This window comes from Eublepharis macularius, chromosome 7 (genome assembly GCF_028583425.1).
Source record: "Eublepharis macularius isolate TG4126 chromosome 7, MPM_Emac_v1.0, whole genome shotgun sequence".
NCBI lineage: Eukaryota > Metazoa > Chordata > Lepidosauria > Squamata > Eublepharidae > Eublepharis > Eublepharis macularius.
Genome location: NC_072796.1, coordinates 24,826,498 through 24,850,454, shown reverse-complemented (window position 1 = coordinate 24,850,454; position 23,957 = coordinate 24,826,498).

Genomic DNA, 23,957 nt, shown 5'->3' with positions numbered 1-23,957 from the left:
AACTTGTGCCTTAGGTGTCCCTCTCGCCAATCATAATAAGAGACACACACCAAGGAGTCCTGTAGAATGAAGCAATATATGATTGTTTAATTTAAACAATGGAGGAGCTTATTTTCACAGGAGTAGGTGGTCTCCTTGTGTCCTGAGCTCATCAAAATTACAATAGAAATACAGGCAATTAATACTTTCAGATAATCATAACAATATTACAGTATTCTAATATTTGATATCTTATTGGCTCGTAACATATCTAGGGTCAGTTCTGATTTGAAGATGCAATTCTGGGCTGGCCTCTCTATTTGGGGGAATTCCAGTCTTCACAGTTTTTTTCCTCTGCCCTCATTTTGGAAGGACACTGTCTAACCTTTTACCTACTTTCTTCTGGGCATAATACTTTCAAGGGTGCCAATGAGTCTCAATCTGGTGGACAGGAAGGGATGTTTTCCTATTCGTGTCCTTTTCCCGAGTTTCTTATCAGCTTTAAGGAAGATAATACCACAGGTGGCCAAAACCAGCTTGCTGCATCAAATCAGTTTTCTACAAAAGGCTCTCTGGTACTGATTTCTATTGGAATCTATAGAATAATATAACATATAATATAAGTGCAGCCCTAAAAGCAGTATATCAGTTCTTACAGAGTTTCAAGTCTTCTTGTTTCAAGTGTCAAATTCTTACAGGTTACATTGCAAGTACTACTTTGGCTCCTGAGCATAGAAAAAGTGCAAAGCATGTAATACTGAAAAAGCATAGGTTTAGTATATAAAAATAAGTATATAAAAACCCTCCAAATCTATATCCATCACCTTCACCCAGCCAGGAAAAGAATTGGAGCAGGTCGCAATGCCCACCTCCTTCAACTTACTGGAATAAGGCACGGAGCAGGCAGCAATACCCACTCCATCTTCACCCTGTTGGAATCAGACACCAAGCAGGCAGCAATCTTCACCCACCCACCCCTTCAACCTGCCAGAGTCAGGAACAGAGAAGGCAGCAATGCCCGCACTCCCTTCACCCAGTTGGCATCAGGAGTGAAGCATCTAGCAAAGTCCACCTCCCGTCTTCGCCTGTCAGGATCGAGGAGCATGAGGTAGTGCTCACTCTTCCCTTCACCCAGCAGAGAACAGGTGGCAATGCCTATCCCCCTTCACCCAGCTGGGATCAGGCTTGGAGCAGGCAGCAATTCCTGCTCTCCTTCACCCAGCCATAATCAGGCGCAGAGCAGAAGGCAATGCTTGTTTTTCCTTCTCCAAGCTGGGATCAGGAATGGAGCAGATGGCAATGCCTGCCCCCCTTTACCTGGCCTGTATCAGATGTGCAGCAGGTAGCAAAGCCCACCACCCCTTCATGTTGCTAGATCAGGTCTGGATCAGGTGGGAATGCCCACCCCCCTCCTTCACCAGCCAGGATCAGTGATGGAAGAGGAGGGAATGCCCGCTCTCCTCTTTCTACAGCCCATTGTATTTTTTTTTCCACAACAGGGCTTGTTTCTAGTATACGTATATTATAAAAATTCACCAACTATTTTACTTTCTCTCAATTAGGCTGTACATCTCAGTGTGGTAGAGTGGTTAGAGTGATGAACTAGAATCTGAGTGAGGCAGGTTTGATTTTCCACTCTGCTGTGGAAGTTTGCCTGGTGACCTTGGGACAGTCACATACTCTCAGCCTGACCTACCTCACAGGGTTGTTGTGAGGACAAAAGGGAGGAGAGGAGAAACCACTTTGTGTCCTCACTGGGGAGAAAGGCAAGGTATAAATGAAATGAAATAAAAAAATAAAATGAGTAGTGCTGATTCTCATAATATTAAGAGTTTAAATGCCTTCTAGCATACCTTAGATTCACGTATTGGAGAAGTGAATCTATCCATAATTTATTGTTAGACAATAATTCTGGAGTAATTATTTTTCCTTCCCAGTTCTTGCCATTTGCCAGATTCTGCCATCCTGAGGTAATCAGATTTAGCTCACAACGCTTGCAGCATTTTTCTTTGTAATGTCACTGAAATATCTAATTGCTCTATTTTTTTCAGTCTGATAATTTATTTATTCCAAAAAATAAAATATGGGCTCTGTAGTGGACAAACAGCCTTCTCCCCAGAGGCTATCTGTAATTTATTCTTAGGTAAGATAATAAGTAATAGATCAGTGGAAATGTGTGCAACCACAAAAACGTAGGGAAATATGGCACCCAAGTGCCAGACATCTCAACAAACCCTGGGCTGTGTGTGATGGACACAAATAATGGTTTATTCGCTAGGCTTACATATTCCCCCCACTCCTTCACTGAGAGCCAAACTACAGGTGACGTCTTACACAGGTTGGACACTAGTTGGCTTCCCTCAAGTTTTGATGGGAAATGTAGGCATCCTGGTCTTGCAGCTGTAATGGAGAGCCAAGCTGTAAAACCAGGATGTCTACATTTCCCATCAAAACTTGAGGGAAGCTGACAAGTGTCCAACCTGTGTAAGGCGTCACTTGTAGTTTGGCTCTAATGCACTGAGATTCCTAGTTTTAAAAGCCTGTGTCAGAGGAAACTAGAGTTTGTTTCCTTGCCACAAATCAGAATTCTGAACTGGTTTTTAACCATAGATTTGAATCCAGGTTGGTAGACAAGAAATAAGCTTCAGTATGTCCAGGTACTTGCATTCTGACACCAGAAGTACTTGGAGTCCAACTCGGGTAGTCTGGGGGAGGGGACATGGCCATCAGGAGATGGTGTGATGTCACTTCTGGGAAACCCGGAAGTGATGTCACACCTCACTTCACCTGAAACTTTATGGTTTATAGAGTTTCCTGCAGTTCCTAGAGTGGATGGAAATCCCTTTGGGATTGTTTTCCTCAGAAATGAAATCACTCCATCACCAATGGTTTATTTTCTCCTGGAGAAACAGGAACCTCATGTCTAACAAAAACTTTTCCATACCAGGGAGTTTTTAATACTACTTCATACTTGATAGGTCAAGGGTGGGAAGCACACCAAGTGGCATACAAGCCATGTTTGTGTCTGCATCAAAATTCCTCTGATAAGGTTTTTCTTTCTTTCATTAGGGTTCCCTAGGACTGCATCACTTCAGAATAGTCATAAAGGATTTCAGATAATGATATCTAAAGAGAAGGAACATGTCAGGCTGAGCAGCCAGGAATCAGGAAGGAGAAAGCCAGTATGGAATATTTCATTTATAATGAAATAATAAATAATATCCCCCCCCCCCCCGTGGGAACCCAAAGCAGCTTTCATTGTTCTCCTCTTCTCCATTTTATTCTCACAGCAACTCTGTGAAATAGGTTAGGCTGAGAGTATGTGACTGGATCAAGCAAATTGCCACTGCAGACAGAGTTGTGAAAGAGTGTCAAACTAGGATCTTGGAGATTCCAGATTAAAAACCCCAGGACAGAGGGTCTGCTGGCCCTGGACAACTTTAGAAATGCGGGAAATAACATCTATTTTTAACCACTAACAGTGCAATCCTGTGCTGGGTTACTCTAGTCTAAATCCATTGATTTCCATGGACTTAGAGTGGAGTAACTATGCATAGGATTACAATGTAAATGTTGTGTGATACAACTGGATTTTACCAACCTCCAGTTTAGGTTCCATAGTTACCTCCAGCTCTGCTAATAACATGATTTGTCTCTTCTGTTCCTGTTACCAGTTTTCTATCTTAGAAGCTTTCTGTACTGGCTCACTGGCCCTGTAGATGAAAAGAGATCTTGCAATCAAACACGTTTTTTTAAAAAAAATGTTTTTTTTTTCTCAGCTCTTGCTAAAATGTTTTGACCAACCTTTTCATATTCTGATGAACCCTCTCTTCTTTTGTAGCCTGCTCTGTTGGCCGAACCCACCCTTCAGAGATGACCTTATTATTGTTTGGCTTGTATTAATTGAGACACTTTCCTATCTCATACTTAGTTAAATAAGGAGATGATGGGTTCCTTGTCTCCAGTTCATTGAGATGACTCTCCTTTCCCATTGTGTGGGGCGCGTATTGCTGTGACCATTCTATCCATCGTTATCTTTGCTTCTATTCTCAGTCATTTATGACATCCATTCTGATCAGTTTACAGTATTAAATGGTTCTGTGCAATGGCTGTTAATGTGTGCAGTTATTAATATGGGATGCAATTCAACTCCATTACAGACTATGGCAGCTTGGCAAATCATTTCAGTGGATTGTTGATCGTTCCCTTACTCGATACTATATCCTTCATCAGTACGCAAGAAATAAGTATAGATTTTTTTTTCTGGACTGCTAACAACGCTATCCATATTGATATGAAGACAGAATTATTCAAAAATAATTGATAGGATTTTGCCAGACTCTCATGCACTGGTGTACCTTTCCAGATGTGGATATTTTTCAGTTTCCAACTCACTAAGTGTTTCAGTAATTTTGCTTTAGTTTTCTGTTCATTTGTATTATTTATATTCATTTCAACTGTGTTTTTATATTTTTCTTTGGGGTGCATTAATAAAACATTTGTTCAATGAATGTAAAATAAATTGGAGTGTGTGCAGTATTTGTTGAGATCTGTGGGCTGAAAGTGTCATGTGAGTTCAGGGATTTGGACAGGATGGTGACAACGGGGGGGGGGGGGGGGGGTTCTGCTTGCACCAAAATTACAGTCAATTCTGGATCAAGGGGTTCATTTCCAGATATTATTGAGTCTACCTATTGGTTCATTTTAGCACGCTGGCTCAGTGTTTCACCAATTAGTTGCTATCTCATCACTTTTATTCCTGTCCTGATTTAGCATTGCCAGCTGTTTTTTTCAGCAACACTCCTTCACCATTAAAACTGTGCCACAAGCAGACATTCAGTAGGAGAGACATTTCTCACTATTGCATCTTCATGGTGGCAAAAAGATCCCCTTGTTTCATTCTTGCTTGTCACACAATTTTTAAAGGCATAGGAACTCTGTTAGAATCAAAAGCTGTCACCGCTGCCAGATTTTTCTCTCAGCAATATTCAGAATTCACTTTTGTTTGCCTGTAGTTGCTGTGAGTTCACTGGGCTTTGATCAGTAATCAGGGCTTTAGATTTAGGGAGGGTTTTTTTTGTATTTGAGATGAATTTGGGCTTATTTTTACCTTTATGTATGACCTTAATTGGTGTGGGTTAGATTCATCCAACTTTTCCACTCCATTTCACCTAATCCACCTCCTTAGCTCACCCCCAGCCCCACATGGCTTTTGTCCATGCAGGGACCATGATTCTCAGCATAATCATTTTGGTGATTGGAGTGGAGGGATTCTTTGCTACTGTTTCACTGGTGGGAAGCTGGTTGGGTTCATCCCCATGATCTACTCGGCTGTTGGCACATGCATTTAGTTTCACCTTAATGGACATGTGCTAGTTTAAAATCAAGTATATAAATCCCATCACAAAGTGGCAGAAAGCCCATGAAGGCAAGGTGGTTGGGAGAAGAAATAGTCGGTGTGATGCTACTTCTTCTCCTGTCAGTCATCTCACAGTTTCCAACCAAGTTTCCTACCTATTGGAATGCCCATCGACTCGCAGCAGCTCCATTGAAACACATCACGGCATTGCAAAGATGTGAGGCGGACCTCAAGAGCCATGCTCTGGTCCCAGAATGAAACCCCAAGAGTGGAATGATGGCTTGTGGGACCAGAGAAACTGCTCCAGGGGCCATCATCTCATCCCTTGCACAAGAATCCCAAAGTCTATCCCTGCCAACCCAAACAGCAAAAGGGAGCTGGGCTTGTGGGGGAGGAGCCCCAGAGATCTCAGGACATCACTCCCCCTGGCATCAACCTCACTCCCCACATGCATTGGTCTTCTGCCTGGCTTATAAGTCGCCAGTCTGAGAATGAGAGTCCTCCATGGCGCCATCCCACCAGACACACATGGGCAACACTCCAAGTCCCACCATGTTGCCTGCAGTGAAATTGAGTGGGGAAAGGGGAAAGGAAGCTGGCTAGGGCCGGAGCCTCCAGGGTGCCACTGGAACTTCCTCATTTTGGCAGCAGAGGTATGGAGACACCTGGAGCCTCTTTGGCTCCATCATCCCAGCCCAGAGTTGGAAACCATTTTCTGATATGTGTGAAAGGGCAGCCCTTGGGGAAGTGGATGGGGCACTCATGCACAGGCAAGCAAGCAAGGTGGGAGGGAGTTGTTCAATAGGTCATGACAGCCTGAAAGGAAAACAGCTATATGTATGGTGGGTCCCTGTATTAGTGTAGGTCACGGTCAGTTCTGCCATGTCCTGGGAGGATGTCCATAACTGGGGGCAGCAGCTCCACCATCACAAGTGCTGCCAGCAACCAGACGAGGGATGTCCCTCCTCGTCTGCATCTGGCTGTTCCCATGACAGCTTGGCATTCTGATCCTGTGAGGGAGAGAGTCATGAGGTTGTACACCCACCATCTCATGGGAGTTATGAGAAGAAGTACCCAGTCACCCTGCCTCACAGCTGCACTCTGTCCTCTGCCTGAGGGAAAGTGCTCTGGCCAAGGAAATCTGAATGGAGCCCCAAAAAGGGTTGCTGAAAGCCTCCCCTGAAACAGCTGTTGAACATGACTTCCTGGGCACCTGTCTCTGTAACAGGCATGGGCCACACCAGCTCATGAGTAGAGGCCATGCCCCCCTCAGTGAACCTCAGTTGTGAAGGGTGCCTGTGTGTGTGTGTGTGAGGAGAGAGAGGTGGACAGTGTGAATGAGCAAGCCAGGGCAGCTGCCTCTCTAGCTCCTTCTTACCTGTTCATATGCCCTTGTCCGTCTCTAAACTAGGACTCAGGAGATGGGTAACCTGCAAGGGAATTTGGGGGGGGGGGGGAGTAGTCAGACACTCTGGACTTAGCTCTCCTCTCATATGTGAGATGGATAGCCATGTTTGTCTGTTGCAGTAGAAAAGAGCAAGAGTCCAGTAGCACCTATAAGACTAACAAAATTTGTGTTTGGGTATGAGCTTTTGTGAGTCACTCACTTCAGACTCTTGCTCTTTTCTATTATCACCAAGCCCAGTAGATGAAAACCTAGATAGAAAACAAATCTCAATTGCAACATTTTGCCTACTGGAAAAGACCGTTTTAGGTAAACTTCTGAGCATCAACAAAAAGCAAATTAAGCGTTTAAATGTGCAAATCTGTAGTTTTTACACAGATACCTGTGGACAAAGTGTCATCGTACCACAGGGTGATTCTGCCTATAGAATAGTACAGATGAATCTCTGAGAGAAAGGAATGTTTCTCTCAAGCCTGGGCTGGATTCTACCAGTCCATTCCACCATTGAGTTTCTCTGGCAGAAGGAACATTCCATAATATAAAAGTCCAGAGTTGTTGTATCAGCAAAACACTTATTGCATCAAAAGAACCAGCAGAATGAAATGGTAGAATCCACCCCTTGACTTCTGTTTCTTGAAAGAAGTTATGATGTCTCTTTATTTCCTCTTTTTTTGCAATCAGTAGAAGTAATTCAACAACCCCCCACCCCCTCCAAAAGAGCTAGCATGAATATCTTATTCAAGTTTTCCCTTTGGGTCAAAACCTCCAGAAAGAACAGAGGTAATTAACAATTGCCTCACTCTTATGCCAGAGGGATTGGTTTTCTTAAAATTGTTCCCAAGTATATTTTAAAAGAGAGATGGGGTCTTATTCTCACATGTTGCTGCGTTGGCAGTCTCCAGATAATAAAGTTTTCTGTATACATTCCTAGGGTTTTTAAGTATCTGTATGATTTATGTATTATTCTTGAAATGTGTTTGTCAGATCTCCTTGATGAAGGGTAACATTTACTTGAAATTCTTCAGGCGTGACAAACTTTATTGTTTGATAAATTTAAAAAGTAGGACTCACACACATTCTGCCTCACATAAGCCAAGAAAGAGGAGGAAAAATAGAATTTAATTAATTGAATTCAGCTAATCACATGGGTGTGTGTGAAATGGGAAACAAATTGTGTATTTAGCAATTCCAGATTTCAATCAGTGATAAGTATTTTTGAGAGGCCAACGTTATTATTTCTACACCTCTCTAGTTTCTCAGGTCTTAATTTTGTCTTCTTTTGTATTCTATCATTGCTGCTGTAAGAAAATAGAAAACAGGATCAGATAGGGTGTGTGTGTGTGGGTGTGTGTGGGTGTTACATAGAGAGCAGTGTGGGTTTGTGGTTAGAGTATCAGACTAGGATCTGGGAGACCCAGGTTCAAATTCCCACTCTGTTTTCTACTTTCTTGGTGAACTTGGAACAGCCACACACTTGCAGCCTAACCAAGTTCACAGGGTAGTTTTGTGCAGAGAGGAGAAATGAAGGAAAGGAGAATGGTTTAAGCCAATTGGGGTCTCCCTTGGGGAGAAAGGCAAGGCATAACTGAAGATTTATTGGGAAGGTATATTATGGGTTCTAATACTAATTTTAAAGGGTCTTTTTAAAAAAAGAGTACTGTTCTCCAAAATTTGGATACTGAGGTTTTGTGTCACCACATATGGAAAAAAGCCCCTTTAATTGTTTGCTAAGACCAAGAGTATCTCTACACGAGACATCTGACACTTGAAGAATATGCGCTGGGAGATCCAATGTTAGCTGAGAAGAGTAGTTTAAAAAGACAGAGGTGGTGACAGGGCAAAGATTTTGCTATACAGTGGAGCTATGTGAAATGTCAGAAGGGAAATGTCAGAAGGGAAACTTCAGCCCATTATAACCTCTCCAGGGCCAAGCACAGCTCTGGAAGGCATCTCCAGCCCATTTCCATTCCTTGCTGCCCTCTGGTTGCGATCCCACACATTTTTAGACTGGAGAGGTGAAATTGACAGAGTCTTCAGGTAGGCAAAGATGAAATTAACAAACCCTCTGAGGAGCGATCTCCCCCAGCTCTGTCGTTTAAAACTATGCTTCCTGGCTAACAATGCATCTCCTGACACATGCTCTTCATATGTCAGATGTCTCGTGTAGAGAGACTTGACAAGCACGCGCCAAGGCGTCTTGTGTAGGGAGACTCTCCAAGAGTTATTATTTACATTGACTGATTTTGCTACTGGGTTTCCATGGGTTAGATCCAGCCAACTTTTTTTACACAATCTGACAAAATGACTTCCTTACTACAGCCCCCATCCGATATGGCTTTTGTCTGTTCGGGTCACATGGTTCCCAGCATAGGCCTTTTGATGGTCAAACCAGTGGAAAAACTGGTAGGATCGAATAGTATATCAAATCTACTATCATCTGTCTTAAAAATGAATGGATATAGCAATTCTCAGCTATTGATCTATGTATTTACTTGAGTGTTTGCAGTTTTTTATTTTAGATAATGGTAAAGAGAGTTTTTCCGTAGTAATTTTAATTATTTGATTATAGGATACTAGATTATTTCCAAATAATAAATCTTCATAATGATTCAAGCCAAGCATTTGTTGTATTTTAGAATCAACAAAATGATAATTGAAAACTGAAAGATAAATTACCGAACCTCTAGAAGATACAGAGAGAGCTAAGTTCTTATCTTTATCACATTCTTTGAGTAAACAATTAAGTATAAGAGTCCCTCTACATGAGACATCTGACACATGAAGAACATGTGTTGGGAGATGCAATGTTAGCTGGGAAGAGCAGTTTAAAAAGACAGAGGTAGTGGCAGGGCGAAGGATTTGCTATGCATTTGAGCTGTGCAAAGGGGCTGTGAAATGGAAGAAGGGAAACGTCAGCCCATTATAACCTCTCCAGGTCCAAGCTTGGCTCTGGAAGGGAGCTCCAGCCCATTTCCATTCCTCACTGCCATCTGGTTGCAATCCCACACAATTTTAGACTGTAAAGGAAAAATTGACAGAGCCTTTGGGAAGGCGAAGATGAAATTAACAAACCCTCTGAGGAGCAATCTCCCCTGGCTCTGTCTTTTTAAACTACACTTCTCAGCTAACAATGTGTCTCCCTACACTTGATGAATATGTGCTGAGGCATCTTGTTTAGAGAGACATTTAGAATCACAGTTTTTGGGGACCCATGGGGCTACAGGAGAAAAGCGTTCCATTCCATGAACTTGTTTCTTTCATGGATCATAGTGTCAGTCACTATTTAGCATCCCTAAATAATATCTTCAGGTGTCCTTAAAGACTTCATGTAGTCTAACAGGGAAAATCACGTCAGGCTTAACTTCCACATAGTACTTATCTCTCTCCCCAAAATACTCTCTTTCAAAGTTGCAAACTAATGCCAAAACTATCAGTCCACGAAGGATGAGTTGTGTCCTGGTGGTGGAATGTTTTGGCCTTGGAGTGCAGGCAGGAAGGCAGCTGGTGGGTTAGCTGAAATATCCAGTCCTCCCTGTCCCTCATTGCTCATCTGAAATGAATCCATGCCTACAGTGTATTATGATATCAATTATACATCTGTGCATGGCATTTATAATTAAAGGGTTTTTTTTCATGTTAAGACTGAAGCTACAAATCTGTTGAATGTTTGCAGCAAAGAGGATCATTATTTTTTCAGGTACATGGCTGTCTGAGCAGATTTTTTTACAAGCTGCTGTAAAACTAGTAAATCTACAGAGATCCTTCCTTCTGTTAAAAGTGAGGTGAAATTCATTAAAATAAGGGAGTTCAAGGTAGGACATTGAATCCGCTTCTGAAGGCTAATTTTTCAATTGCATTTGAAGTTTTTTTAAAAACAACAACAACAAAGAACTTCCCTAAATTCTGCTGGGGAGAGAGATTAAATGTTGGTGTGGGTATACATGTGTGCATGCATACAACCAATTTTTCTGCTACTTTCTCATTCTCCTGCACTATCTTACAGCATGCACATCCATTTATATGGCTCTGCTCTACCCACTGTAGGTTTATTTTGATGTATGCAAGACATGGTCCAAAACTTACAGGGTTGTCACAGGGGCATGTCTGGACCAATATTTTGGGGTTCTGGACTGGTTGCCCAAATTTTTCAAAAAGCTTCCTATGTCAGAAGCAGCATTTTTTATAAATTCTGTCCATTTCTGAACTGTGTAACCCACAGACATGGTAGCCATTTTGTTTCAGTTCAATCTAGGGCTGCTAAGAGCCATCGCAGAAAAAGAGATTCCCTTGTTCCCCCTCACACATTTAAAGGAGAAAGAGATATTCAGAGGGGGGTAAGGAAATTTTCAGCCCCTAATAGAACAAAAAGCCTATCTAGGAATTATGGTTGCCAGGTCCCCTTACCCACCTGGCGGGGAGGGGGGAACTGGTATTTACTGGCTTCAAAATCTTCATGCCTGCATAGCATGTGGGTGTTGCTGGTGCTGATGTGATGACTTCACTTCCTGAAGTGATGTCATTGCACCAGCCTTGGGAATGCTCCTGTACTTTTAATGTAAGAATTGGCCCATTTGGGGCCCAAATTGGCTCCAAGTGAAACATGGGACCATTCCCGCATCTGCCGTAATGATGTCACTCCTGGAAGATGTCGTTGTGCCCCACCAGGAGAACACTCACTGTGGTCATGCACAGAAAGCATTTTGCCTCCCAGGCTCATCCCCCCATATATTTCTCCCTCGGCAGCCAGGTGAGTGGTGGTGAGAATGAAGGCTGGGAGCAGGGGATCCCCTGCTCCCACTGGGGGACTGGCAGCCCTACTAGGAATCCAACATCACTTTAGCCTGCTGCTTAACCGGACAGGGTAGCAAATTTGCTCTTGCTGAAAGAGTGTCAAATCAAGCAAAGGGTTAAGATGTTTGACTATAGATTGCTTCTAGTGGTTGCCGAAGCCCCGAGATTGCAGGAATCATGTCTGGTGACAACGTGAGAGTAAAATCAGGCAGGTGAGCCAGGCCTAAGTAAATCTGTACCCTCGGTCTCCTGCTCAGCAGTTCTTAGTGACTCCCAGCATACCATTTGACAAGATTTGGACAGAAACCATATGCAATAAGTCTACATCATAAACAGAAAAATAAAGTTCCAAAGTATGAAAGGGAACGACATAAAAGCAGCAAAATATTAAATGAAACCAACTGATCGCCACAAAATGAGGAAAGATGATATTATAATGAAAAAAGTGAAATTACAGAAAGAAAAAGAAATCTCCATCCAATGTCTCACTATTCATACAATGCATAAAAATGAAGGGGGGGAAATCAAAGGATATAAGCACAATAGCATTGGTAAATCTTTACAATAAGGCCATAAGGAATTGAATACAATGGAATGGAATGACATCTGCCCGCAAGTCGTTTTGATGTTCCATCTTCCTCAGATTCAGAACGTATTCTTTTTTTCTCTTCCTTATTTTTACCAAACTGTGTGTCGAAGAACTCTTTATAATGATACCACCTGACTGTGCGTATTCAGTTCCACACTCCCTCTCAAACAATTCAAGTTTGAGCTGCCACTCCACTTTGTTTCATTCCATTTTTTATTCCATTCCTTCTATTTATGATCTGATCGTAGAGGTTCACTGACGGCATTGTGTTTATATAACATGTATTCTCCTCTCCCCTTTTAAAGCACTGTATGTATAGTGTGTTGGATTGATAGACATTTTTTTCTGTAATTTTGCATTTTTCATTATAATCCCACCTTTTCTTATCTTGTGGATGTCAAATGGTTTCTTTTAATACTTCCCACTTCTTATTTTGTTCCTCTTCATACCTGGGTCCTTTTTTCTGGTACCTGGAAGGGATATATCCTCCCACCCATTTTTTTATCTACAAATGATAAACCCCATGTTCTGCCCATAACACTGTGCACACATGCAGATATGTGCATAGGCATATCTCAATGGAGACACTGAGGGCCAAGCTACACATGACGAATGACACTTGAACGGCAAGTGGATTGAGTGGAGGGCAAGTGAACAGGGAGAAATACACTTGCCGTTCAAGTGTCATTCGTCATGCGTAGCTTGGCCCCAAGTCAAAGATTTATAGAAGAATAGTTGAAACTTGAATGATCATGGCAGGTCTTTGGAGAAGGGGGTGAAGGTTGAAGAGGAAAGAGACACAAAGAGTTTGCTGCAGTATCCCTCAACAATTCCCAGTCTCTTTTCATAGCAGCAGTTGGATAGACATATGCACTCCCCCCGCCGCCATTGGAAGAATGAGACGGATACAAGGCATTGGAATGAAGGGCCATTTTATTAAATATAACAACAAACTGCAGCAAAGGCAAACTGGCAGTACAGGTCAAGCCATGGGGTCACTTCAGGACCTCTGCCTTGACCTGCCTGGGTGAGCCCCACTGCCCCGGGCATGAGCCATTGTTGGAACAGCCTAGACCCAGCCGGCCAGGCAAAAGGTTCCCCCCCATCAAGCTCCTAAAGCCTCAGCTGTACAGCATGAAGGAAGGACTTGCACCTGGGGTTCCCTGGAGGTGGTCTACACAGGTAGTGGTAGCCATGAAGCATACCATCCCTCCTGACAGACCCCATTTCCCCACCACTGGGGAATTGCCAAAGGGGTGCTCACCGGCCCGCTCCCTATTCCCCAACTTTCTCCTGCCGGGACAACCTACTAGGCTCCACACCATAAATCACCTCAAACCCCTGCTGCAGTACAAGGTAGTTGAAAAAAACCCTTCTCTCACTTGCCAATTTGGGAGAATGAGGGAAAAAATCCTACCTGGCCCCGGAACAGCAGCCGGATAATCCTATATTGAAACAGGGCAAGGAGAGTGGACCGATCACATTGAGCAACTGATGACTTGGTGGCGGAGACGCCTGTAACGGCGCTTGTCCCTGCCCCCGGCATAAACCCGGCTCCTCAGGAAAAGGCCATCTGCCCGCCCTCCTTCCGTAGGGGCAAACTTTGCACCCCAGCTCAAGTCACTGTGCAGCTGCTGGGAAGGGCCACATTCCCTTCATGCTGCTTTCTGTCCACCACAGGCAGGCCAGCACTGGTTTAAAGGTTAAAGCTGCCACTCCCAGTGGCTGTTTACTCATTTTGCTTCCTTCTCCTCCCCCCCCCTCGACTCCCCTCCAGTCATCTCAGTTGCAAAGTTAAATGGCTGGAGACCACAAATCTCAGCTGATGAGTATTGTTTGCTCCCTTGGACATTCCTATTTTTTTTCCTCCTAAGCAGAACATTCTAAATTCACCACAGAATTCTCTTTAGGAAATCTAAACCCCCAACACATCTCTTTCTCTTTGTTTTCCTGTTCTTATCAACAACTTTCTCCATCAATCCCCAGCAGTCTGGGCAGATGAAATTGATGTGAAGGATGAATTAGCATCTCCCTGTAATAATAACTGCTATTCTGCATTTGTTTTGCTGGAATACTCAGTGGGAGATAAATGGTCAAGATCTCTCTCTCTCTCTCTTTCTTTTTTTTAAAAAAAACACTCATAGGAGGATTGATCGGGACCATGTCACAGAAAGAACTCCTTTCTCCTCCTCATTAAATACCCAATCCTCAGCAGCCCTGTGCAAGAAAATATGCAGGTATCAGATGGAGACTTTTGCATCCTATGGGCTATGTGTCAGCTGGGGCCCCGTCAAGTGATCCACAGACACAACTCATTTGGCTGAAATGGCCACAGCTTTATAGATTACAACCCTTGGAGCATTGGCGAGGCATAGGGCAGCGGATCCCCAGCATCAAAAGGCCCTTCACTGTTCGATACGTTGTTCCCCAGAAAGCCTGCTGGCCACCATGGGATGGCAAGTGACGTTCCTCTGCCAACAGCTGCTGGACAACACTTTCCACCCACCCCTTTGCCCACAGGGGTGAGCCGCCCGTTCTGTGCTACTCACCTCCTTGGATCTGACCCAATGCCTCAAAACCATCAAACCACCGAAAGTTGTGACTGGCCACCCCAGCTGCCCCATAACTAAGGGCGGGCAGGTGGGTGGGTGGGCAAGGAAGCATCCTGTCCCTGTCATTGCTGGTTGGAAATGGCATCAACCACACATCTTTCCCATGGAAGAGGGTCTCCTGAACAGCTCCTTCTCTTCCATCTCTGGCCTTCACCTCGCCTCCAGCCTAGCCCTTTGGAAGCAACACAGCTTGCGGTGAGTCTGTGAGCTTCCTTTATGTTTTGGTTAGCAGGACAAAGAGCAGATGGGAAAACATCACATGAGGAAAGGGCTAAACCCCAGATTCCACAGCTCTGATACACATAGCTTCCTTCTCCCTCCCTGTGACTGCTTTTAACATTAAAGAAAAGCAAGGGCTCTTGATAACAGATCTCCTACCTCTAGTTTGATCTTCAGGTTAAATCTACACCAGCCAGATATAAAACTGATACGGCCCAATGTTTCCTGCAAAAAATGTTGAATTGTGATTTGATGAAGATGCTAAGAATTCTGTCAAAGATCTTTTTTTATCCTGTCCCTCAGAACTACAGTTCCCAGAGTTCCCAAGAGGTAGGCAATGTTAAACCCCTTGAATCCTTCAGTGTAGATCGGCTCTGAGAACCTCCTGTGTTTTCCACAGTTTTGCTCACTCTAAGGAAGCAGTTTAATTAGAGATCTGCCACACTTAATTCTGCATTCAATTACATAAACCAGCTCTCTGTCTTTCACTCAGTTTTCCCCTTTCTCCCCCTCTGCCTCTGGAGAAAGTAAAGAAGATTTCAATCAGTTCTTCTCTTGCTTCAGATTACGGCAGCATTCATTTCAATTTGACATTTGTTTTATTTCCTGACTGATCTGATTTGAACGCAATCACTCTTCAGCAGCAGCAAGTAAAGAATTGAAAATAGACATTTTGACCTCATCCTCCTTCTATCCCTCTCATCCTGTAACCTGCTCCTTGTGTCTCTCCTCTCGATCTTTCTTTTAATGGCTAAAACAAATATTTATTTTTTGGAAATGATTAAGTTATTTCAGAAGCTGGTGACGTTCTGGGAGCAGAAGAAGTCACAGCTATACAGGAAACAAAAAAAGTTTGCCAAAACCCTAGTGATATTGCTAAAGTCCATAATTACCTGGTTTAGAATACAAATTTGCCAAACGGGTAATGCTCTCAGCAGTATTCCAAATCATGTTGCAGCTTCTAACTTGGAGGCACTTCCTTCCTTCCTCTCTGGTGCCAGGAATGATGCCATGGCAGCATTCCCAGATTCCAGAGAGGAAGCGTTCATCTCCGACTTTGATTACAAGCCAAACTGGAGAAGATTTTGGAGGTGTGATGCTTGTTCAGACTGGAGGTGAAGATTTCATCCTATTGAGCAAAAGGTTTATCATCAATGCAAGCTTATTTTGTACAAAATATAACCAGGGATTTTACAGCATAGATGTTAGGGTAGAGAAGCAACTGGATGTGTGTGTGTGTGTGTTGGGGTGGGATGGGGTTGAGAGTAGAGATGGGCATGAACAGCAATTTGAACAACAACAAAAAGCCACAAATAGCCCAATTCACTGTTCGTGAGGCCCCATTCCTGGCGAACAAGTGTTTGTTCCACGCCCTTTTTGAAGCATTTGTCATCCATTCGTAAAGCCAGACAGTCTGGTGCCTTTCAATCAGTTCCCCTGGCAACATAGGTATGGACTGTCTAAACTCTGTCTGAACTCCTTCTGGCTTTCCTTCTGGCTTGTAAACCTTCAAAGTAGCTTCCAGCAGACAGTCCAGTTTTTGCCACTGTGAAGAGAAAATGACATGAAAGAGGGAGACCCATGGATCATGCCTTTCCTGGGATGCAATCTCTGTGAATCTTGGGGGGTCTTCACAGGACAGCGAGGACAATGTCCCCTGCAAATATGGTGGGTATTGGAAATTGGGAAGGTCAGTTTGTAACCCCTCAAAGTAGCTTCCAGCAGACAGTTCCATCTTTGCCACTTTGAAGAGAACATGACATGAAAGGGGGAGACCCATGTATTATGCCTTTCCCGGGGTGCAATCTCTCTGAAACTTGGGGGGGTCTTCAGTAGACATGGGCATGAACCAAAAAAATTTAACGAACCAGTGGTTCGCGGTTCGGTGCTGACGACGATCCTGAGATCGCGAACCGCAACGAACATTTTCCTTTGCTGAACCGGTTCGCGGTTCATGGGGCGCGGAACGGCCGCCCTGGCACTTACACAGCCCATATTCCTGGGGAGTCTTTTGCAGGCTCTCCTACAAGACAAGATTGCAAAAGGGATCTTGGAGTTATACCCTCTCCAATCCAAGGCCCCAGGAAAATCCCACTTGATACAATTAGAGCCACCAGTTGACGTTGGCCCAGTATACAAAAGGTGGGTGTCAACGGTGGCCGCTGGGCCTGGCGGGCACGGGGAGGTGGCATTGAGCTGCCTCCCCTCAGGGGGCAGGGGGGTCTGGCCACTTGCCAGCAGCACCCCCCCCATGTGCCCACGTACCAGGCCAAAAAGGATCGCACTGGTATTCCCTGCGATGGCAGGAATGTGGGTGATGATGGCAGCTGCCGGGCCTGGCGGGCACGGGGAGGCAGCGACGAGCCTCCGCCTCCCCTCAGGGGGTGGCCGGTCTGGCTGCTCACCAGCAGCACCCCTCATGTGCCCGCCTGCCAGGCCAAAAAGGAGTGCACTGGTATTCCCGACGCACGCCGGAAGGTGTGTACTGGGGGCAGCCGCCAAGCCTGGTGGGCATGGGGAGGCGGCGATGAGCCACCTCCCCTCAGGGGTCTGGGGGTCTGGCTGCCACAGTTCCATGGGAGAGAAGTGCTCTCCTTCCCTCGGAATGTGCTTATAGTTTCATTCCGTACCCTTTCTCTGCTTTGTGGTTTTCCCTCTCAGCCTTGAGAGATGTTGCTAATCTAGCTAGCTTTTCGTTGCAACATTTTGCATGGACAGTTTCACAAAAGGGTTTCTGTATACAGTAAGGAACAGGTATCAGGAAACAAGCAGGTGCTTATTAAGCTTATTAAGCACAATCTACCTGGTAGCAAGCTTCACAGTACTTTGATCTTACTTCTCACAGTGATTTACATGCATAACATACATTCTGCTTTGGTCTTTTGTATCAAGTCTCGTTTTCTTGCAAGTTATGCTACAAATACTACCTTAGCCCCTGAGAATAGTAAAGGTGCATAACAGTGACAGAAGGCACATAAGGTTACACAAAATCTTTCATTAAATCCATTCCCCACAAAAGGAAGAGTAGAGGGGCCATGACATAGGTGATTTTTATAATCCAGAGTCCTGAATTGCAGCTGCAGGATATATTTGACTGACTAAACAGAAGGAAAAAATAGAAATCAATATTGCTGCTTGTTGTACAGTGGTTTGGGCGTTAATGTAGCTTCTTTTCCCCTGGCCTGCTGGATGAATGATCCTTTCTTATGTTTATGACTCAAAACAGTCAACCAAAGCCTTTTGTAGTCAGCTCTGGATTATTATTTCTTGTTTTTGCAAATTTTGCTGCCTTGCTGTTTTGCCTATCACCAGACCATTTTCTAAGCCAGTTTGGTGTAGTGGTTAAGAGTGGCAGGACTCTAATCTGGAGAACCAGGTTTCATTCCCCACTCCTCCGCTTGAAGCCAGCTGGGTGCTCTTGGGTCAATCACCACTCTCTCAGAACTCTCTCAGCCCCACCCACTTCATAGGGTGATTGTTGTGGGGATAATAATGACATACTTCATAAACCACTCCGAGTGGGCATTAAGTTGTCCTGAAGAGCAGCATATAAATCAAATGTTGTTGTTATGTTGTTAAAACAACATTTTCAGTTAGGTAGCCATGATGGTCTGCCGTTAGAAGTGCAAGGTAAAGGTCCACTAGCACCTTAAAGACTAACTAGATTTCCAAGGTATGAGCTTTTGAGAGTCAAAGCTCCCTTTGCCAGATATCTCGGAGTTGTTATTTTACTTTAATTTTAATTTTAAATGTTTTTTAATTTATGATTGTAAGCCACCTTGAACCCCAAGGAAAGGCAGGGTATAAATATTTAATAAATAAATAAGGCCCCCACCAACCCACATTGACTTGCGTCAATGCAGATCTGTTCACTCCTCTTCCAAAGTATAGAAGGGCTTTTATGCTAGCATGCTGTAGGAAGATTCAGTGCAAGTCCATATTCAGATGGACTTTGCAATTGCGGCAGTAACAAAATTGACTTAGCAGATCACATTTTCTTCGATTGGCCTACACTTTCAGAACTAAGAGCGGATTTGATCACCCCATTATTTAATCAGAACTTTCTCCAGAAGTGAAATCATCCTGGCTGTTCAGTGACAACAATAAACAGACTACTTTGCATGTGGCAAAAATCTTGGCAGCAGTTGTTAAATTATATGATAATTAACTTCCAGGTTTTCCATTCATGAGACGAAGGTTGCTGTTTATGACTTAGGTTGTAAAAACAGTAGGAAGGTATGCTCATCTGCAAGATTATAACTTCAGTTTAGCCACCAGACATTGATTCTTCATGACAGTTCTCTCTTATTTTTAATGAATGAGATTCTTGGCTTTGTGACCTCCGGAGATGATGCTACGAGTCGTGACCTCATATGTAGCGTATTACCTGCACTTTATGTGTGCAATGGGGGAAATATTATTTTTTTAAAAAAAAAGATGATTTGTTTAAAAAGCATGTAAATGCACAACTCCTGGTGTATACTTTGGATGGATCTCTTTCCAACCTGCACAAGTTGACAGAAATGAATAAAATTAAAATCTGCATAAAAGATTAAATGTCAGGAAGCCATGTCACCAGCATGCCGCCCCCCACCCCTTAATAAATGCATAACGACAGTAATTACAAGTGTGGAATACTGTGTAGGTTTTAGTAATTAGAGTGTGTAGGATTCCTTTTGTGAATCTGCAAGTTTATATTGGGCATGGTGTGGTGATGATTTTCCAAATGGACTGCAGCCTTTGAGTGCCATGCTGAGTAACCCTCCTGCATTTTGCACTGCCAGGCAGGCAGGTAGATTTATTCTCAAGTCCACAATGGAACACAATCAAGGCTTGTGAATACATTCCCTCTCGTTTTTAAATTTGCTGTTAGTTTTTTCATTTTGCCAGTTTTCATTGCTGCTGTCCCTAATTTATGTTTTTTTTTTTACATCACATTAGTAAAGAATGCAGTAGCACCTTTAAGACTAACCAACTTTACTGTAGCATAAGCTTTTGAGAACCACAGTTCTCTTCGTCAGAGGCTAACTCCTCTGGATTTACACCACATGTCATTGTTCCATTGAACGTCATTGATATGCCATCATTTTTGCAACAGTTACAAAAATAATTTTAACAATTGCATAAATATCTTGTGCGAGGAAACAAAATGGCATACAAGTACAGACTTGTAGGTGCAGTCTGCTCAAGCAAAAAACAACCACCCCCAAAGATTTGGAGGTTGAAGCCGTGGGGTACTGAGATTTGGTAGCATCCTCATAGACACTGTAGATGGTTGGACTTGGTAGGCATTTGATGGGGTAGATCAAAAATTATGAAATTACCATTCCCATCATTTCCAGGACTCTATAGAGCAGGGGTGGCCAAACTGTGGCTTGGGAGCCACATGCGACTCTTCTAGACATATTGTGCTGCTCCTGGAGGTCTTTGAGTACTGCTGTGGCTGTACAGTTTATTTTAGTTTTGTTTATTTCCCTCCCTTCCCTTCTTTCCTTCTTTCTTTCCATGACTTTCATATTTTCAATAAAAACGTTGGGGTTGCTAGGTCCAACTCAGTAAATACCTAGGGACTTTGGGGGTGCAGCCTATCAAGGATGTGATATTACTTATATCAAGTCAGGTGATGGCTCTTCCCAAGCCCCACCCCTTCTGATTATGTCACTTCCAGTATACTGCACCCAAACCCCACCCCTTCCTGTGATGCCACTTTCAAGACACTCCCCCAAACTCACCTTTTCCTCTAAAGTCACTTCAATGCATCATGTCTTGCGACTCTCAAACATCTGACGTTTATTCTATGTGAATAACGTTTATTCGCCGGGCCTGTAAGACAGAGCTATTCCGCCAGGCATATGGCTAACGCCGGGCAGTGCCCGCCCCCCCCCCTTGAAGGGGGGGTTAAACCATCACCCCTATGCAAACACAGAGGCATGTATGAACCACTGGGCAGCATGAATTGTTATATTTAATGTTTTTAAATGTTTTTAAATGTATTATTTAATGTTTTTAAATGTTTTTAAACATGTTTGTATTTGTTATCCACCCTGAGCCTGCGAAAGCAGGGAGGGCGGAATATAAATATAATAAATTAAATTAAATTAAATGTGGCTCTTACATTAAGCAAGTTTGGCCATCTCTGAGTCCTTGGTGCTAAATCTGAAGATAATTTCTTCCAGAAATTAAGTATGCTTGCTGACAAGATTGAGTCTACCAGATCTTATTTTATGTGTTTTATTTGTCTTACCTACTCACCATCAAACTTTTCGATAAAACCTCTGTGGCAGAAAAGTAACAGAGGTTTGGTTGCAAAGAGCGACGCTGATCTTGACCTATTAACTTGCTGCTAGTATTTTTAAAATGATATTCTTGATTGCAAAGAAAAGTAGAGACATCATCTGTCCATGTGGATTAAGGTTTGATTTGTGCTACATACTACAGGAATTGCCATGTCTACTTTTTCTTTTCTCTCCCCCTCCCCACCAGTTCTGCTTTTCTTTCTGCTTCCCGGAACTACTTCTGCATCTTTAGCTTTTTTGTTTCTCCCATTCACCTGCGTAAGTTATGTAGCATTGCTGCAAGATGAATTATGGCAAGAGCACATGAAGAAAGATGAAGGGTGAATACAAATGACCACTTAGCAAGGAGAACATATCTGGATTTCACATAAAGTCAGTCGTGCTGGACCACTTCAGCATCTGCTTCCTATACCATGGGGATAATATTGAGTAATGAAGTTTGATGTCAGATGGTACCTCTTCCCTACCCCAGCATAAATGTTCTCAAAGTGGGGAAAAAACTGTCACCATGAGCAAGACAATAACATGGGCCATTTTCACACACCTGTAAACACTTCTGGAAAATCGTGTAAAACTTGTGCCATGACAGCGTCTTCATAGTGCGATTTCCTGTTTAATGGCGTGATGATGTTAGAAATCGAACCGTTAAATGGGAAATGATGCTATGAAGACGCCATCGTGCCATGAGTTTTGAGCAATTTTCCGGAGGTTTTAGGCATGTGAAAATGGCCATGGCACGTGAAAACGGCCATGGGTTGCTTTCGCTGGCACTGAGAGATTCTCATGTTTCACCAGCCATGTGGCAAAGAGACCATGACTTCATGGAGGGCATACAATAATAATTACATTCGATTTATATACTGCCCTTCAGGACAACTTAATGCCCACTCTGAGCGGTTTACAAATTATGTCATCATTATCCCCACAACAAAACACCCTGTGAAGTGGGTGGGGCTGAGAGAGCTCCATAGAACTGTGACAAGCCCAAGGTCACCCAGCCGGCTTCAAGTGGAGGAGTGAGGAATCAAACCCAGCTCTCCAGATTAGAGTCCCACACTCTTAACCACTACACCAAACTGGGTCTCTACAGTCTGTAGCATCTATGTTAAGAATAATTTTATCACACATTCTCACACAATGAAGAATCCAGAGGAACAGATGGGTGGTAAAGTCTCTTATCATTTCTTACTTTGGTTTCTAGATCATGATCTTTGAATTTATCTGTGCAGGACAAATGGAAGCAGCCACAGCTACTGTTGCTCATTTGTCTCCTGGATTTCTCATCTGCTGTTCTTACTCCCATCGCAGCCAACTATCTTGATTTGACTTTAAGATTCGGCTACATATTCTAGTACTGTTATATACCAAAATTGCCCTAAAACACCCTTTGAAATAAGATGTTTGGTGGGTCTTCCTCAGGAGTAGTTCCTTAGTAGCTTCAAGGAAAGCCAAAAAAAAAGTTTTAATAAGAGTCCCACCATTCATAGTCAGAGGTGATTCATGTATCTTCACATGTGTTACTTGATCAACGATTTGTCCCTATTGACCTAAGAGGTCTTCTCATTCTCTCAGGCAGACTCTCCTGTTGTGATTGCATTTTCAAAGTGCTGCTTTTGATTTCACAATTTCGATTCAAAGACTAATCGGAGCTTACAGGTAATTTTGGGACACAGATGCAGGATCATGTTTGCCGTGTGTTTCCATGTGGGTTGAGACTCGCAGCCATTAATGGAGATGCCTAGTGATTTGTTTTTGTCAGTATTTTGGAGTACCCAGACAGAAACTTAACTGTCAGGATTTTAGAAGGATTAAATGATAACATCACTCCCATCTTCCAGCACAAGCATTTCTTTGTGTATTGCCTCTTTACATTTCCAGCTGAGATAGCTGTGAAATCTGCTAGTGGGAGATGATCCAAGACTTGAGGTTTTGTGCACCGTGGAATCCGAAGAATCAAATGGCTCAGAGTTCTGAGATTTCCCATGCTGCTTTAGTGATGTCAACTCACATCCTTTTAATGCAGTGGGCAGCTAAACCTAATCATCACCCCTGCAAGTGTCCTTCATGACAGTAGATTTGTCTTCATTTCAACCCAGTGCTGGTGAGATGATAAGCAAGGAATGAATAACTGGCTATGGGAAAATATCAACCCACCTGGTAACTAAATGTCTAATTTGTCAAGTTGGAAGAGTATCATGTAGGGCATCTCCATGCCCATCTGGATCTCAGTTGTTGGGCTCCCCTCCTTTCTAAAAGTGGCATGCAGAGTGCTGGGCAGGGATTAATGGAGGCCTCTGGTACTCTGGTTCTGCTGTATGTTTCCTTGAGTAGCTTGGGCGCATTAGTAGAAATAATTACTATACTTGTAGCTATGTTAGCAATCATCATGTGTTGTACGAAAGGAGTATCTGTTGCTTCAAACATGCTTTTCACATTTTATATTGAGTATTTGGGTTTGGACGTTTGTGTTTCCAAACAAAGTTTCTTTATTTCCTCCCAGCATGCCTCTGTGAAATCAGGTCCCCCTCCCCTCGCACAAGTCACACATTTCAAATCCAATTAATTTGTCTGAACTTAAAAAAAAAAAAACTGCAACGAACTGCGAACAAGAGTTTAACAACATACCTGCTCAGCAAAACTTTGTTCCTTCCTCTTTTTTATTTATTTATTTTAATTCATCTTGAGGATTATGAAGCAGCCAGAATCT